Source organism: Eschscholzia californica, unplaced genomic scaffold, assembly GCF_041429995.1.
Source record: "Eschscholzia californica isolate CP2 unplaced genomic scaffold, dmEscCali1.0.p SCAF_1, whole genome shotgun sequence".
Lineage (NCBI taxonomy): Eukaryota > Viridiplantae > Streptophyta > Magnoliopsida > Ranunculales > Papaveraceae > Eschscholzia > Eschscholzia californica.
In genome coordinates this window covers 39,956,311-39,971,456 of record NW_028238198.1, presented here as the reverse complement: position 1 = coordinate 39,971,456, position 15,146 = coordinate 39,956,311, and positions in this window count along the sequence as shown.

The following is a 15,146-nucleotide window of genomic DNA, read 5'->3' as shown; positions in this document are numbered from 1 at the left end:
TATGGTTTTGTTTGATTTTTGTATGGGACTAATTCTAACGTGCACCTTATATATGGTGAGTGAGATTTTCTTTAGATAACGTAAGCTTATCTTTCCTGGAACAACCCACCCTCATAAGACACAGAAAGATTGTGAGAGAATTAAAAGAGATTAGAATTCTGTAAGGTAAAATTCAGGTGATGTGTTCAATCACTTTCTCTTTCTCTCTCTAGTTCTCTCTCTAGTTCTCTCTCTAGTTCTCTCTCTCTCTCTAATGTGGAGTGGGGAGGAGGAGGAGGTTGGCTTGGAGAGGCAATGCTTTAAATATGCTGGTTTTTTGGTCAAGGATGGAAGACTAAAGAATCAGTAAATAGTGGGATTACCTTTGGAGTTTGGGAGGTTGAGATTTTTAAATTCATTTTCCATCTTATAACGTGGGTGAGTATAATACACATAATCTAGCCGTTGTGTGGGTTCTTTTTTCTTTTAACCCGGATAGAATAGATGAATGGTTTTATTCAGACGTTTGTTTTCATTATATGGACTTGCTACATGATGGACTTCTTTTTCTTTTGTTGTTGAAAACATGATGGATTTCTTTCCAAAGGAACATGGTTGGTTGGCTTTCTTTATTTTAAAAGAAGGGCTGGTTTGAGAAAACAAATTTATTTATTTTTAACTTTAAAATTAAAAAAACAAATTGTGATTTTTTTTTGAACTTTTCAAGTACAAATTTGAAATGGAAATTGTGGATCTTGTCATTTTCGGAGACAACTTCTTCCTAATCTCCGACCACCAACCCCTCCGCCACCTCTTACCGCCACCACTACCACCATCACCACCACTACCACCACCACCAGTTTTCTCTATGCTATATCTCTCTTCGTAAAATTTTAACTTTCTATCAATCTCCGGTGAAGGGTAGAGTTATCCCAGTCTCGTAGTGGAAAAACCTTTAAGGAAGGTTTCACTTTAAACCCTTCTCGAGAAAGGGGTTTAAGGTTTAGGCAAACCTTTGCTTGAAACTCTTTCCTTCGCCGAAACAGTATTATTGTGGGAGAGATAACGTCGAAGTTTGAGAGAGAGACATAAAGAGAGACAAAGAGAAAAAATAAATGATGTGGTAGTGGCCGGAGTTGGTGATCAGAAGAGGAGAGAGGAGAAATAAATATATGAAAATAAAGATGGTTAGAAATGATAGTTTGCCAGCGACAGTTACCGACATGGAGAAGCAATGGTAGTAAGGTTCGGAGAAACAAAAGGGAAACGGGAAAAGATGGTTAAAATAGTCCAACCCGAAAGTTTGTACTCTTGAAATATTCTTGTTTCCTCAAATGGGTCGCCTAAAAAGTTATGATGGCAGAGACCAATATTTTTTTTTTACTAACCTTCTAAGAAATAACCTGAGGCTTCTAGTGTTCCTTCCAGTGCATTGAAATTTGGTTTTGAGCTCAAAGTCTTTTTTGTGAAGTTCTATTGATGGAGATCAATCTCTATTATAGAAATTGGTAAATAGAGTGTCTCAAATGTGAAAATTGAAATGAAATTCGAAAGAGAAAAACACCAGAGTTGAAAATTCTAGTTGAATAATCTTCTTTAAAAAGAATTAACATTTTATTTAACCAAAATGAATGTCTGTATAGAACGGCCCAAAACTATATGGAAATTTCAGGACTATGACATATTGGCTTGGGTTAAACATTACCCCTATCCCTATACCAGTAAAATCTTGCTAATTATCATCTCTATTGATACGTAAACAATGCGAGTTGATGAAATATTGATTAGATGTGTCATTATGTCCATGTCTATTTAGATTCTCAAATTGTAGTGATTTAGCTCATCTGCAGGTGTGGATACTTTCTCCCATAATTGCTACGCACATTGTGTTGAGTTCACAAAATGACGTGATATTCTAGCAATGTCTATTAACTTACCCAAGTGTAGTGATCTAATTCCTCTACTAGGTTATTCTTGCCAACTACCATTCCTCTCTCAGCATATGAAGCCGAGTTGATGAGATGTTTGCTAGATTCGGGCATTCTATCAATATCTATTTAACTTCCCGAATTGTAGTGATATAGCTTCTCTATTGATCGAATCCTTCCAACAGTCTCCCTTAATTGGTACGTTCACCCTACCAAGTTGATGCACGTGAGAAATTCAAAAAAATAACTTAAAAATGGAAAAGATAATTGTTTTTTAACGAAAGACTTTAAGGTTCCTTACGTTCATAACTTAACATTGCTAAGATACAATGCCAAAATACAACATGAACAAAATAAACACACTAATAGTCATAATCACTGCAGTTCAACCTTTAAGGTCCATTCGTAATACCTTTCCTTCATTTAGTGCGTATAAAAATTTGGCTCCCAATTGTATATGAAATTTCGTTTTAGCCTTCACTATTTATCAAATTTGTTAATTTTGTAGAAGAAAGAATGCATGAAAATCCAAAATTTAGCCCAAATAGGAAAAAATCCACCCGGGAAACTTTAATGTAAAAAAACTATTTTTTAATATTTTTTTAATGACCACTTCTTGGGGAAAGCAAAATAGTTTCTGGGGAAGACAGTGGAAAACAAAAAAATCTCAAACCAAACACTCCCCTCAAGTCGCCGGAATAAAGGTGCTGGCCGAAAATGTTTCTTCTCTCTTCTCTCTCTTCTCTCTCTCTCTCTCTCCTCTATCTGCCTCTCTCTATTTCTTTCTTTCTTTCTTCCCCTTTTTTTTGTAACAGTTCCGGCGAAGGAGTTTTCTCTTCGCCGGAACCCTTCGTCTGGTTTCCAGACGAAGGTGGGGTTCCTTCGTCTAGAAATCAGACGAAGGCGTCTCGAAGAACCAGATCCAGACGAGTTTCCGGCGAAGGGAGATCCCCTTCGCCGGAAAGTTGTGTGACAATAAGAGAGGGAAAGAGGATAAGAGGAGAGAGAAGAAAAGAAAGAGAAGAAAGAAGAAAGAAGAAAGAAGAAAGAAGAAAGAAGAAAGAAGAAAGAAGAAGGAACTTTGTTGATGGTGATCCCCGATATTAATGGTGGAAGTTGCCAGAATCCGTTGGGGGTCGCCGAAATTCTAGTTGAGGTGAGAGGAGAAGAAGAAAAAATAAAAAATTGAAAGGGTGATGTTTGGAGGAAACAAAAACAAATTTGTTTCCACCTAAAACTTTTTGCCCCGAAAATTTTGTTTATTTCCCCAAAACACTGGCCTTTTTTATTTTGTTGACAACATATACAAATATGTTGTTATAATTGTTGACAACATATATATAATTGTGTTGTTATAAATGGTTGACAACTTATACAATAACGTTATGACTTGTTATAAAATGTTTATGACATATATAATTATGTTGTTAACAACATATACAATTAAAAATAGGGTTGTTTCTCTAATAGCCCCCAACTTTGTGACCAGCTTCCCGCCTGGCCCCCTAAATTAGCAAAAATACCCATATGGCCCCCTTTCACAAAGTTGGGGGCTATTAAGGAAATAACCCTTAAAAATATGCATTACTCTAAATGTTTATGTCGAAAGCATAACAAAAATACGAAAATCATTTCTTTCTTCACAAGACAAATAGAAAAATGTAATATCCAAAATGTTAGTTTCAGCCAATTTGTTTGTCAAATGAAAAAGAAGAAATGCAACACATTTGTGCAAAATAATTTTTGAGCAAAAACAAATTTGTTCAGAAATTTACAAAACTGTTGAGAGCAAAATGAGACTTATTCAGAAATTTTCAAAAATGTTTTTTCACGTTGATTTTGTTGGAAAATTTCATTTCGACGATAAAATTGTGAGAAATATTTTTTTACAATATTATTCAGATTTGGGCCTAATTTCCTATTATCCCCCAAATTTTGAGTTTTATAATTCTCCTCCCTCTGTAGAATTGGCAGTTTTGTATATTTATAGTTTTTTGTTCGCATTTTCTAATTTCTCTGAGATTTTTCCAGACGAAGGGGCTCAGTAACCAAGGAAACCCTTCGTTTGAGTGAAGGATTTCAGATAGGACAAAAAGATTCATCAAATGGTCTTCGTTTATGATCATCGAAGATTAGTTCTTGAAAGCTAACCTGAATTGACAAACACAAATCCAGGTAGAATCAGTAGAGAATCGTGGTTTTTAGGCGAAAAACAACAATTTCAAAGAAGTTTTATAGTTAGATTTCAAGAAATGATGAACACATATCAAAATTAGGAGTTCTCAAAAAAGAAAACTTCGAAATAAGGAAATGATTTTGCTGTAATAAACCTTCAATAGGTGGGTTGGAGTTTTTAGGGTTCCCAACCCTTCGTTTTAATTGATCATCTCAAATTAGGGTTTTCATAGATTTAACAACCTTCTAGATATGGAGATTATTTTGCCGCCAATAATTGTCGTTAAGTATGCAGGACAATGATTACATCCATTACAATCATGGGAGTTTTCAATTTCGAAAAACTTGCCAAGTTAATTAATTATGCTCACTTGGAAGTTTGTATTAGGGTTCACTTTGATATCTTAAAATTAAGGTTTTGGGATGATGGGTAATTTTGATTCGAAGAAATTAGCTTTTTCGATCATCAAATATCTTATAAATCTTGCATTCTTCATTTTATTGTTAGCATCAAGGTCTAATTTGAAGGAAATGCTTTCTAGAGGAGATTTCCTTCGACCAAGATGACAATGCGTCTCAATTTTTCAAATAGAAATAATGAATTTATCCAGAAGTTTATAAAGTTCGGTTGATAATGCTTAGCTAGAAACAAACTACGATCATTAGATCACTTCAGTAATTCGCGACTAACTTCGACCGGATCCTACAACGGGTTACACCAACATGTGACAGTTTGGTCAGAGAGATAAGACTAGAGGGAACAAGATCAAAAGTTGGATTAGATCCAATTTGATAAGCTCAAGAGGTTCGGACGAGATCCAGGCAAAGATAGAAATATTCGTTCGCAATGGAGGCCTAGACCAAAAGAAAGGGGTTGATCATAGCTATGGGGCGGCTAGGCCCAACCCAATAAAGGGGCTGCCCTGGCCGACCACATAGAGGAGTTCTAGATGGAGACAAAACTCTCATCTGGGAACCCTACTCAGGTGGGTAATTCCAATCTTATCTTTTATGTGGCTATTATTTGGACTCTAGGATCTTAATACAAGGGTCATATCAGAACATAGAAGATTTGGAATTTTCTCTAAAAAAAATTTATCTCTACAACCATCAAGTGGAGAGAGAGATTTAGATAAAAATCCCTCATTCCATCTAGTTAACGTAGAAAGGTTCTTCATCTCAACCTCCGAATAAGATCATAGCTGACTCCAAAGGCGAGAGATCAAGTCGTTTGATCGGGTGTCTCAAGTGGAGGGCTGCAATTTGAAGTTCTGATCTTCGGGATAAAGACATCGTATTTAGTTCGAGGGAAAGCGATAACCTCTACCATGTTCTAGTTCATCTTTAGTTCTTCCATGTGATCTTAGTAGCTAGTATCAGATGTCTGAGATTTCGCTTAGAATACTAGGTGACTCCATATACTAAATAATTCTGATCCAAATATTTGTGGGTAATTGTTTTTGTTTAGTTAAATGGAGAATGCTAACAATCAAACATGGTGATAAAGACTATGTCCTTTTGTGAGAGAGATTTAGAGAAAAAACTCTCATCCTATCTATCTAGTTAAAGAAGAAGGATTTCTTCTTCTCAACCTTCGAATAAGATCATAGTTGGCTCTAAAGGTAGAAGATCAAATCGTCTGCTCGGGTGTCTTAAGTGGAGGAACTGCAATTTCGAAGAAGATCTTGCTTAGCTTCAAACTCCTCGCATAAATTGTATTTAGATAATTCCAGATTTGCTGAGAAGTTTTCAAGCCTAATACATCTGATGAAACAGATCTGGAGAAGGTTGCCTTTAAGCACGATTTGAGAAAATTGTCTCTCCAGATCTGATATCAATATTTCCTTTCCATCTTCATAGATCGAAGTTTCTGTTGTTGTTATGGATCCATCAACATAGCCAATCAGATCATTACTGATCAAAATTGTCTTGAATTTCTCTACAATAAAGTTTGTGACATTTAGAGTTGGAAGAAGATTTGAAAGAAGAAAACGGATTTGTATGCGAACTATTTTCTTCCATTTTTAGGTCGAAAAAAAAAACCCTAAAGCTCTGATACCATGTGAGATTTCAGAGAGGAATTAGTGATTTTCATTATATCAAAGAAGAGTACAACCTCACTTATATATCAGTTTCTAGGGAGATAAAGAGGGACGAAGGAGAGATAAAAAAAAGACCCTTTTCTATAGGCACCTCTATTATACTTCATTTATACTTATTTCCTTACACTTCATTTACACCCATAATATGACCGTTAAGGTCATCTTCTCCTCAAGGAATGTATCATGGACTCGTATAGAAGTAAGGGAGATTTTATAGAGCCCCCTCATTTTTGTTAAAAGGGCCCCCCTCAATGATAATTTACCAAGTGAAATGGTTCGTAAGGAGGCCTTTTAACAAAATCAGGGAGGCCCTATAAAACTTCCCTTAATGGCCATCAAAGTCCCAAGTGGGATCCAGTATTATGACTTGTAATGTGGGTGGGAAGCCATTTCAATTGTAGAGAGAGAAACAAGATGTTAACTCTGTTACTTGGAAACAGGGGAAGAAGAAACAAAGGAGAAAGAGAGAGTCTTAATAAGGAGAATGTAAAGTTTGAAATGGTGTTATTTCGAGTAGTTTAGTGAGGGAAAGAAGAAGCTATTGAGTAATGAATCACATATATAGAAATTTGAAAGTATGGAAAAGAAGATCACCACCAGATTTTCATTGGTTTTCTGTAGATTGAAGCAGAAATTGTGAAATTCAGTTAGGTTATGGTAGTTACTCGAAGATGTTATTGTCGATGCATTTTCGTGTATCAAAGACCATTTCAGAATTTGATTCTTGGGAATTGCATCTTATTCCCGCCAAATATGTCCCACAAGTTAGAATTTATACTACATATAGGCATAACAAATACTCCAACAAGGTGGAAAATTGCTAAACTATATTGGTTTAATTAACCCTGTGCTTCTGTCCTCTTTACTTTTGTGCATGTGGGTTTGGGCCTTTCTTGCCTCAACTTGCATATTGGAGGTTTTCTCCTCCCACAACTCGGAGAAAAAATAACTCAAAGTTTGTTTTTCTCACCCCAAAAGTTTTCTCACGAGAGAAAGTTTTCCCCCACAAGTGCTCACCACTTCCACTTCTTCCCACAACCAATGTGGAATAACCCCAATGATCTTTTTGTTCATACATTGGGGGCTCCAAGACTATCTCGCCCTTAACAACCTGAGCATCAGTACCATTTGTGAGTATGGTCTCGGGCTTTATTTTTCTTCTAGTGTACTTCATCCTGACCCGAAAAGGTGAATCATAGCGTTTTGTTTCTCAATATAGAAATAGAAAGGAGACGCTTCTTAGAAACGTAGTGCTCTACATTTTGAAGTTGAATAATTCCACGGGAGAGGCATATCCGGAGGCGTCTCTAAAATTTCTATAGGCGCCTATACCAATTTTAGAGACTGGAAAATTCCAATGCGAAACTTCACCAGTTTTTTCAATCCAATGACTTGTACAACTCTTTATTTTGTTGAAAAAATCTCTCCCCTCTACTAAAGCCTTGTCCAATTCTTCCCATTTCAGAAAATACAAAAGAAATTTTCATTTCCAACTTCGGAACCCATAAATAAGCGTACTTGGGAAATGATGAAGTAGCAGATCCTCCAAACTTATCAGTAGCAAATGTTCTTCATGCCTCTCATCTCCTTATCTCTAAACCCATTTACCTCGTACCCTATATTTCCATTAATTTTATATTCCAAGACTGCATAAGCTCATGCTTCTTAGCTCTAGACATCTTTTGCCAACTAACCAACCAAATGGAATTTCAATTAATAATTAGTCCCCCTCATGAACTAACTTAGCAATTGGTATACGTGATAAAGGTATGCTAATACTTTTTTTTGATGAGATGTCGGTATGCTAATACTTTTTTTTGATGAGATGTCGGTATGCTAATACTTAGCAACACTTATCTATATATCATGTGGAGTTTCTTTTTTCGAATGAAGGACTCGAAGAGTCATTACATTCATTACATTGCATTCATACATTATGAAAATACAACAAGAATTTCAGTAAGCAAATTACTCGCCATAACAATGATACTTGGATCCTTAAAAGCTATACTGCAGACTATCCTTAGGGGTCTTAAAGCACATTTAGACTACCTTTATGTATTTATTGTCTATAATTACGTGTGACTGTTCATGATGGTTGTTGAAGTTATGACTTGTGTATATATATATATATATATGTAAATATAGTTAATGTAAGGGTTGTATAGTTTATATAGATCATTTTTATTTATCTAGGTCTTTTCTTTGTAAGAGCTATGAGAGAAAATAATCAATGAAAACTAGTTCAACCATGTTCAACTTTTATTCACTATCTTTTCAACTCTAGATCTATAACATGGTGTCAGAACATGACCCTTTTCCAGTTGAATTTCTCTAGTTTCATTCTTCCTAGGGCAGATCAATACCCTAACTCCATCTCTCTAGATTTCAGCTTGTTTTGTACCTTCCTTTTTCTAAATTCATCTCCTTTGTGGTTGTTTTAAGCATCATTTGCTCAATTCAATTAAACTCTCAAACTTGTTGGTTTTGTTCATTTCTCGCCCAAACTCAATCTTTCGAAAAGGTACAAAAGGATTTAACAAATACAAATGAAGTTATTATGGACAAACCACCTAAAGGACTAAATACCTAGTTTTTGGCAAGATAGAACCCTAACCCTTAGGTCATGTTTGGCTGGCGAGAATGGAATGCAATTTCTAGGAATCGCATTCCCATATCGGAATCAGATTATTCAGTTTGATGTTCGGTTTGACTAGGAATATGAATTCGTTTCCTAACTTGGTGTTTGGTTCGTATAAGCATCAAAATGTAAATTTTTAAAAAGTTCTATTATGACCTTTTCTTTTTAATTGACAGTGTGTCTCGAATCCTTGACCTATAGGGTGGAAGACTAAATCTCCACACCAATCAAGCGTTGTTGGCCTAGTATATCTTTTTACTTAAACTACATGAATCTTTGTTATGTATTTTAATCAGTACTATTTATCAAATTTGTAGATATGAAATAGTAACGCGATGCGCCAATTTAACTAGTATTTAAAATCTATTTAAAATAAATAAAGGCATCGCTAAAAACTTTTTGTTTTAAACGTTATGAAATCTATTGGAATGAGAAAATAACAAAAGAGAAGGAAAAAACTAGAGAAAGGGATAGATAGAGTTACGTTCAAGCGAGAGAGAAATAGAGAGTTGTCATGGTGGTGACTAATCCTAGGTTTTAAATTTTTTTAGTTGTGATATTATGTGGAAGACTATTTTAATACTAGTCATTCTAATATTTTATTAAGGGTCCGTTTGATACATACGAAAATGAGGTTGGGAAAGTCACTTTCCCGGGAAAGTTGAATTTCCATTGTTCTGTAGGACCAAATAAGTGTGAAAGTAAAGTTGTTTTACCATGGGAAAAAAAGTGAGAAAAACCCTTAAATTACCACAAAAAATGTGGTCAAACCCTTTCCCGCTCTCACTCTAAACTTGTTCTCTCTCCTCCCTTATCTCCCTTTCGTAAACCTCCCTGTAACTCTATTTTTCTTTCATCCTTATAGTAACATTTTCTGAAGGCATCCATATTTTCCTACATTCCGATCAAACACTTGCATTTTAATTTCACATCAGAAAAACTTCACTTTCTTTTCTATCAGAAAAAGTTGGCTTTCCCACCCAAATGCTTTCCTACGTATCAAACGGATCCTGAAGATAATTTGGTCCATAAATATTAAAACAAAGTATTCCTGAGAATAGGAATCGCAAACCCACCCCCTCTCCGAAGTTGCTATTACCTCATTTAGGAGGAATCTTATTCCTCTGGGAATAAGATTCTCCCTACATCCCGCGAGCCAAACAACAATTGAGATTGCGATCCTCAAGAATCACATTTCATTCACACGCGCCAAACATAACCTTAGTTAGACTATTCTCCCAGGGCCTCTTGATACTATCTTTTGTTACTTTCATACTTCATCTCAGTTAGATAGAGAATAAGAGAAGGATAACCATCATAGAGGAAACCCATCTATGCAACTGGACCGGTCATGTACACTTGAAAATTTGAAATATAAATTATCATATGTAAACATCAATAGTATTCATCCGAATTGACAACTTACCGAGCTCTCAATGGCAGGACCAATTTCTTTTGAGCTTTTAACAAACTTGGCTTCTTCTCTAATGTCATTTGTACAATTTAAAGTGTTAAATAGAAAATCAACACTTCATATGGAGCATTGGACGTCAAGAGTGTAGAGTATGGATCAGTTGTCTGAAATCGTAATAGAGAGGATTTAGCAGCTGACTCCACCCTAGTAGATAGGAATTCGATTTTTGCCATAAACTTCAAGGAGTAGAAATGGGATTAAAGATCGCTCTCCAACTTGGAGTTCGTGAACTAGAGGTGGAAGTGGACTCGATGAAAATAAAATAACTGCCAACAAAATGAAATCAGAGAATCCCATAGAGAACATGTTGGATTTGGGAGAGAGTGAAGACACTTAAAGGAAAGTTTGCCGTGTCCCTGTAACACATATCTATCATGAAACAAATGAGACAGGTATTTTTTGTCCAAAATGAAGATTGTTTAGAGAAAGACTTTTTTGAGTAATACCTCTAGCCGACAAATTAGTTTTTTTTTTTTTGAAAACCATTGAAACCATTTTTCATTCATAAGTGATTAAATCACAATGTTACATGGATGATCATAATTATTTCTTTCCTCTGAAAATTTCATGAGAGTTACATACCTTTAAATGCAAACTGCCTCATGAAGAGAAAGAAATGAGACTAGACACTGACTCAATTAAAATGACCCTAGAGGTCAAAAAATGAAAGCAGATGCAGGGGCACCCGGCGTGGAGGCTTTTTCCATGACTAAACCGGGCCATGGGCCATCCGGCCATGGAGAGTAGCTTTAGGAAGTTCCAATTTTAGTATGATTATTAGAGAATTTAGGTTTAGGAAATTATGTTATTTTAGTATTTCCAATAATTGGAAAGGTCCAGATTTGAGTCTAGTTATTTAGGAAGTTGCAGTATTTTATTTATTTAGGAAAGTCTAATTCAAGTCTATCTAGGAAAGTCCAGAATCCTATAAAAGGATATCTAGTTTGTCCATTATTCCCATGTTGAAGAGAAAATCCCCTTGAGTTTAATAAAGTTTATCAGTTTTAGAGTTATTTTAATCTTTCTTTTAATCGTTCTTCGTTTATTTTATCGTCTTCTTATTTCCGCTGCATTCTACATCATGTGGTATTCAGAGCCACCAAAGTTTTTGGCTAATGATTCTAGAAATTTTTTTCCAGACCAGTTACATCAGTATCAATCGTATTATATTCGTCAAGATGATTATATTCAATCAAATTATACTCATCAAGAGATAATGAATCAATGCTCATGTTCTTCATGTTTATATGCGAATAACGACTCGTACAATTATCATTGGAATCCGGGAGAAATCGAACGAGAAACCCCTCCACAACCGTATTCATCATCAGCGTCACCACCCCCACCATTGTCTTATACAGCTTCACATCCATATTCTTCTTCTACACCACCTCCGTACTCTTATTATTCACAACCGTTTTCACCACCTCTACCTTCATACACTTATTATTCACCACAATCACCACCACCACCGCAACCTTCGTACTCTTATTTTACACCGGCACCGTATTCACCACCTCTTATACAACCGTATTCACCTCCACCACCAACACAATCATCTTCTCTTTCCTATTCACCACCACAACAACCACAATCGTCTTTTTTCGAAACAGTTCCATCGCTAATACCCGATTTAGTTAAGGATCAACATGTGGTGAACAACATCAAAACAATAATACGTCAACCATATTCATCGTCTATTTTAACTTTCAATAAGGAAGAAGAAAGAAAAGAACACAAAGAAGTTGAAGAAGACGCTCACAACGATGTTCAAGTCGACGAAGAAGAAGAACAAGAAAAAAAACAAACGTACGAAGAAGTTGAAGCTATAGGTATTTACGCAATTACTTCATCACAAACTACGAACGAAGGAAAACCTAAAATAACAATGGAGAATAATAATCCATTGGAGAAGATTACGAGCTTGAAAACTCTTAATAATATCCTTTTGAAAGAAACAAAGGAGCGACGTGATCAGGTTAGTACTCTTATGAAATCTAAAAGTGATCTTGAAATTGAAATCGAACGATTTATAGTTGAGAATCAAAGATTAGAGGAAGAGAAGAAGATTCTTCAAGATAAAGCTATGGAAGCTGAGATTAAACATAACTTAACCCTAGTGAATGAAGCTGCGTTAGAGGAACAGATGATTGAAGAAGCTAAAGAACTGAACGATCAATTAAATGAGAAAATCAAAGAAGTTATTGAGGTGAATAAGGAGTTCAGTGATGACAGAATTGAAGTGAATAACGATCGTGAGAAGAGGCAAAAAGAAGAAGATAGATTGAGAAATTTAGTGAATGATTTGGAGATGAGTAATGAAGAATCTCAGAATGAAATCAAGCGGATCTGGAAGATTAATAATCGAATTCTCGAAAAGAAATCAGACATGGAGATGAAGTTTTGTAATCTAGAGAAAGAAAAGATTGATCGAGATGTTGAGATCAAGAAATTGCAGAAGCAGCTTGATATCGTCAATGGAGAGTTAGGTCGTGAACGAAGTTCTTCTGAAGTTATTGTTCGTGAGATGAATTTGATTCAGAAGAATCTCGATATTCAGGTAATTGAATCTAAAACTTTGAAATCAAATTTCATTGAACTTGATAAAATTAGATTAGAAATTCAGGAGAAACTGAATCAATTAGAGAAAGAGAAAGAAATACTTATTGAGGAAGGAAAAGTTAGGGAAATGAATATTCAATCTTTGATTAAGGAGAAAGATTTAGTTGATGGAAAGTTGATTGATTCCTTGAAATCAATTGAGAATCCAAAGAGAGAGAAAGATGAACTTGTTAGAGAGAAGGAAGAGATTAATGAACAGGGAACTAATCTGAAGATGAAGATGGATGACTTACAAAAGGAAGTTGAAAAGCTTAAAACCACCATATCTGTAATAGAAAAGAGTGAAGTAGAATTACAGTCGAAAGTTTCGAACACTTTGGATGAAGTAGCAAGAAAGTTTAAGAAAATAGACGAAGAGAAAGCTAATCTTGAGAAGGAAAAGGTTAAGAGATGTAGAAAATTATTGGACCTATATTCTCTAAGATCGATTCTCCGAGGATCTTTGCAACGTTGGATTCGGTATGAAGTTGGTGTTTTGGTCCTTATTCTTCTTCGAAATTCCGGCAAATGTCGAACAAAGTGGGAATTATGGATCGCCATAACAGAGTTCACCGTTTGCTGGTGCATTACGTTATTTTCTTCATCAAACGGTTCGGGACGAACCTCTTGGGAGAAGGGGATGCAGATGCAGGGGCACCCGGCGTGGAGGCTTTTTCCATGACTAAACCGGGCCATGGGCCATCCGGCCATGGAGAGTAGCTTTAGGAAGTCCCAATTTTAGTATGATTATTAGAGAATTTAGGTTTAGGAAATTATGTTATTTTAGTATTTCCAATAATTGGAAAGGTCCAGATTTGAGTCTAGTTATTTAGGAAGTTGTAGTATTTTATTTATTTAGGAAAGTCTAATTCAAGTCTATCTAGGAAAGTCCAGAATCCTATAAAAGGATATCTAGTTTGTCCATTATTCCCATGTTGAAGAGAAAATCCCCTTGAGTTTAATAAAGTTTATCAGTTTTAGAGTTATTTTAATCTTTCTTTTAATCGTTCTTCGTTTATTTTATCGTCTTCTTATTTCCGCTGCATTCTACATCATGAAAGGATCCTAAAGATCACGGATGAAAGGACCCTAAAGGTCAACAAAATAACAGGAAAAAACAAAAATAACCACTGTCACCGTCACCGGAAACCGCCTCCGGCTCCGTCACCGGAAAATCGCCGCCGTCACCGCCATGGAACACACCAGGTACACCACCAAATCTTCATTGTTATTCATATACAAACCATTACCAAAGTCCATCTTTTCCTCTCCACGAATCACAATCGTGATTAGAATGATTTAAAAACCTAAACCATACCCCTCCATTGTAGATTGATAAAGAAAAGTAATTCAAAGACTATCTCTTGAACCCAAACAGGATATTCCTGATCGCGATTCCAATTGCAATCCAATTTAAAACATGAATCAAACAAAATTGAACATGCAAGCCTCATGAATTCAACATTGTAGGTTTAAACTGATCTTGATGAGATGAGAATCACTGAATCAGAGAAAGCCTAAGAAAAGATCTTGATGAGACAAACCTTAACAAGATCTAAACTGATCTGATACTTGAACGGAAAGAAAACCTTAGGTTTTCGAATTAAGCCTTTCCAGAGATACGATCTGCCATTAGTAAAAGCTTCGAATTAAGATCTTGACATTGTCTGGTACATGATCCACGAATCAGAGAGAGAAAACTAAAGAGAGTCTACGATTTTCTTTCTTCCCCATGCCACCATCTTCGTCACTGTCTCTATGTGATACTCCAATATGCATAATATTAGATCTACCAAATTATAAACGCACAAGAGGAAATCCTGGCGTAGGGATCCCTCCCTACACCAACAAAACTTGAAGATCAAGAAGATAAAAAAACAGTTAAAGAAAGAAGAGAGAGAGGATTGACTTGATATTTTTTTGTTAAGAGAAGAGAGGTCTATATCAGTCACTTGACAGAGGAAAAGATTGGGATAATGTTACTTTTTTTTTCGAAACCATGCTAATGTTACTTGTGCAGCATAACTTTGAATAGTTTCGTTTACTGAGTTGTACGTTTAGTTGTTTATTTCTTTGTCTAAAGGTCTGGTCTTTTTTTTTTTTTTTTTTTTGATTAAACCATAATATCATTCATAAGTGATAACGATCACAAAGTTACATGATAGATAATTCTTATTTCTCCGAGAACTACATGAAAGTTACATAAGTAAAGTTCATAAAACTTTTCAATGTAAACGGTAAAGTAA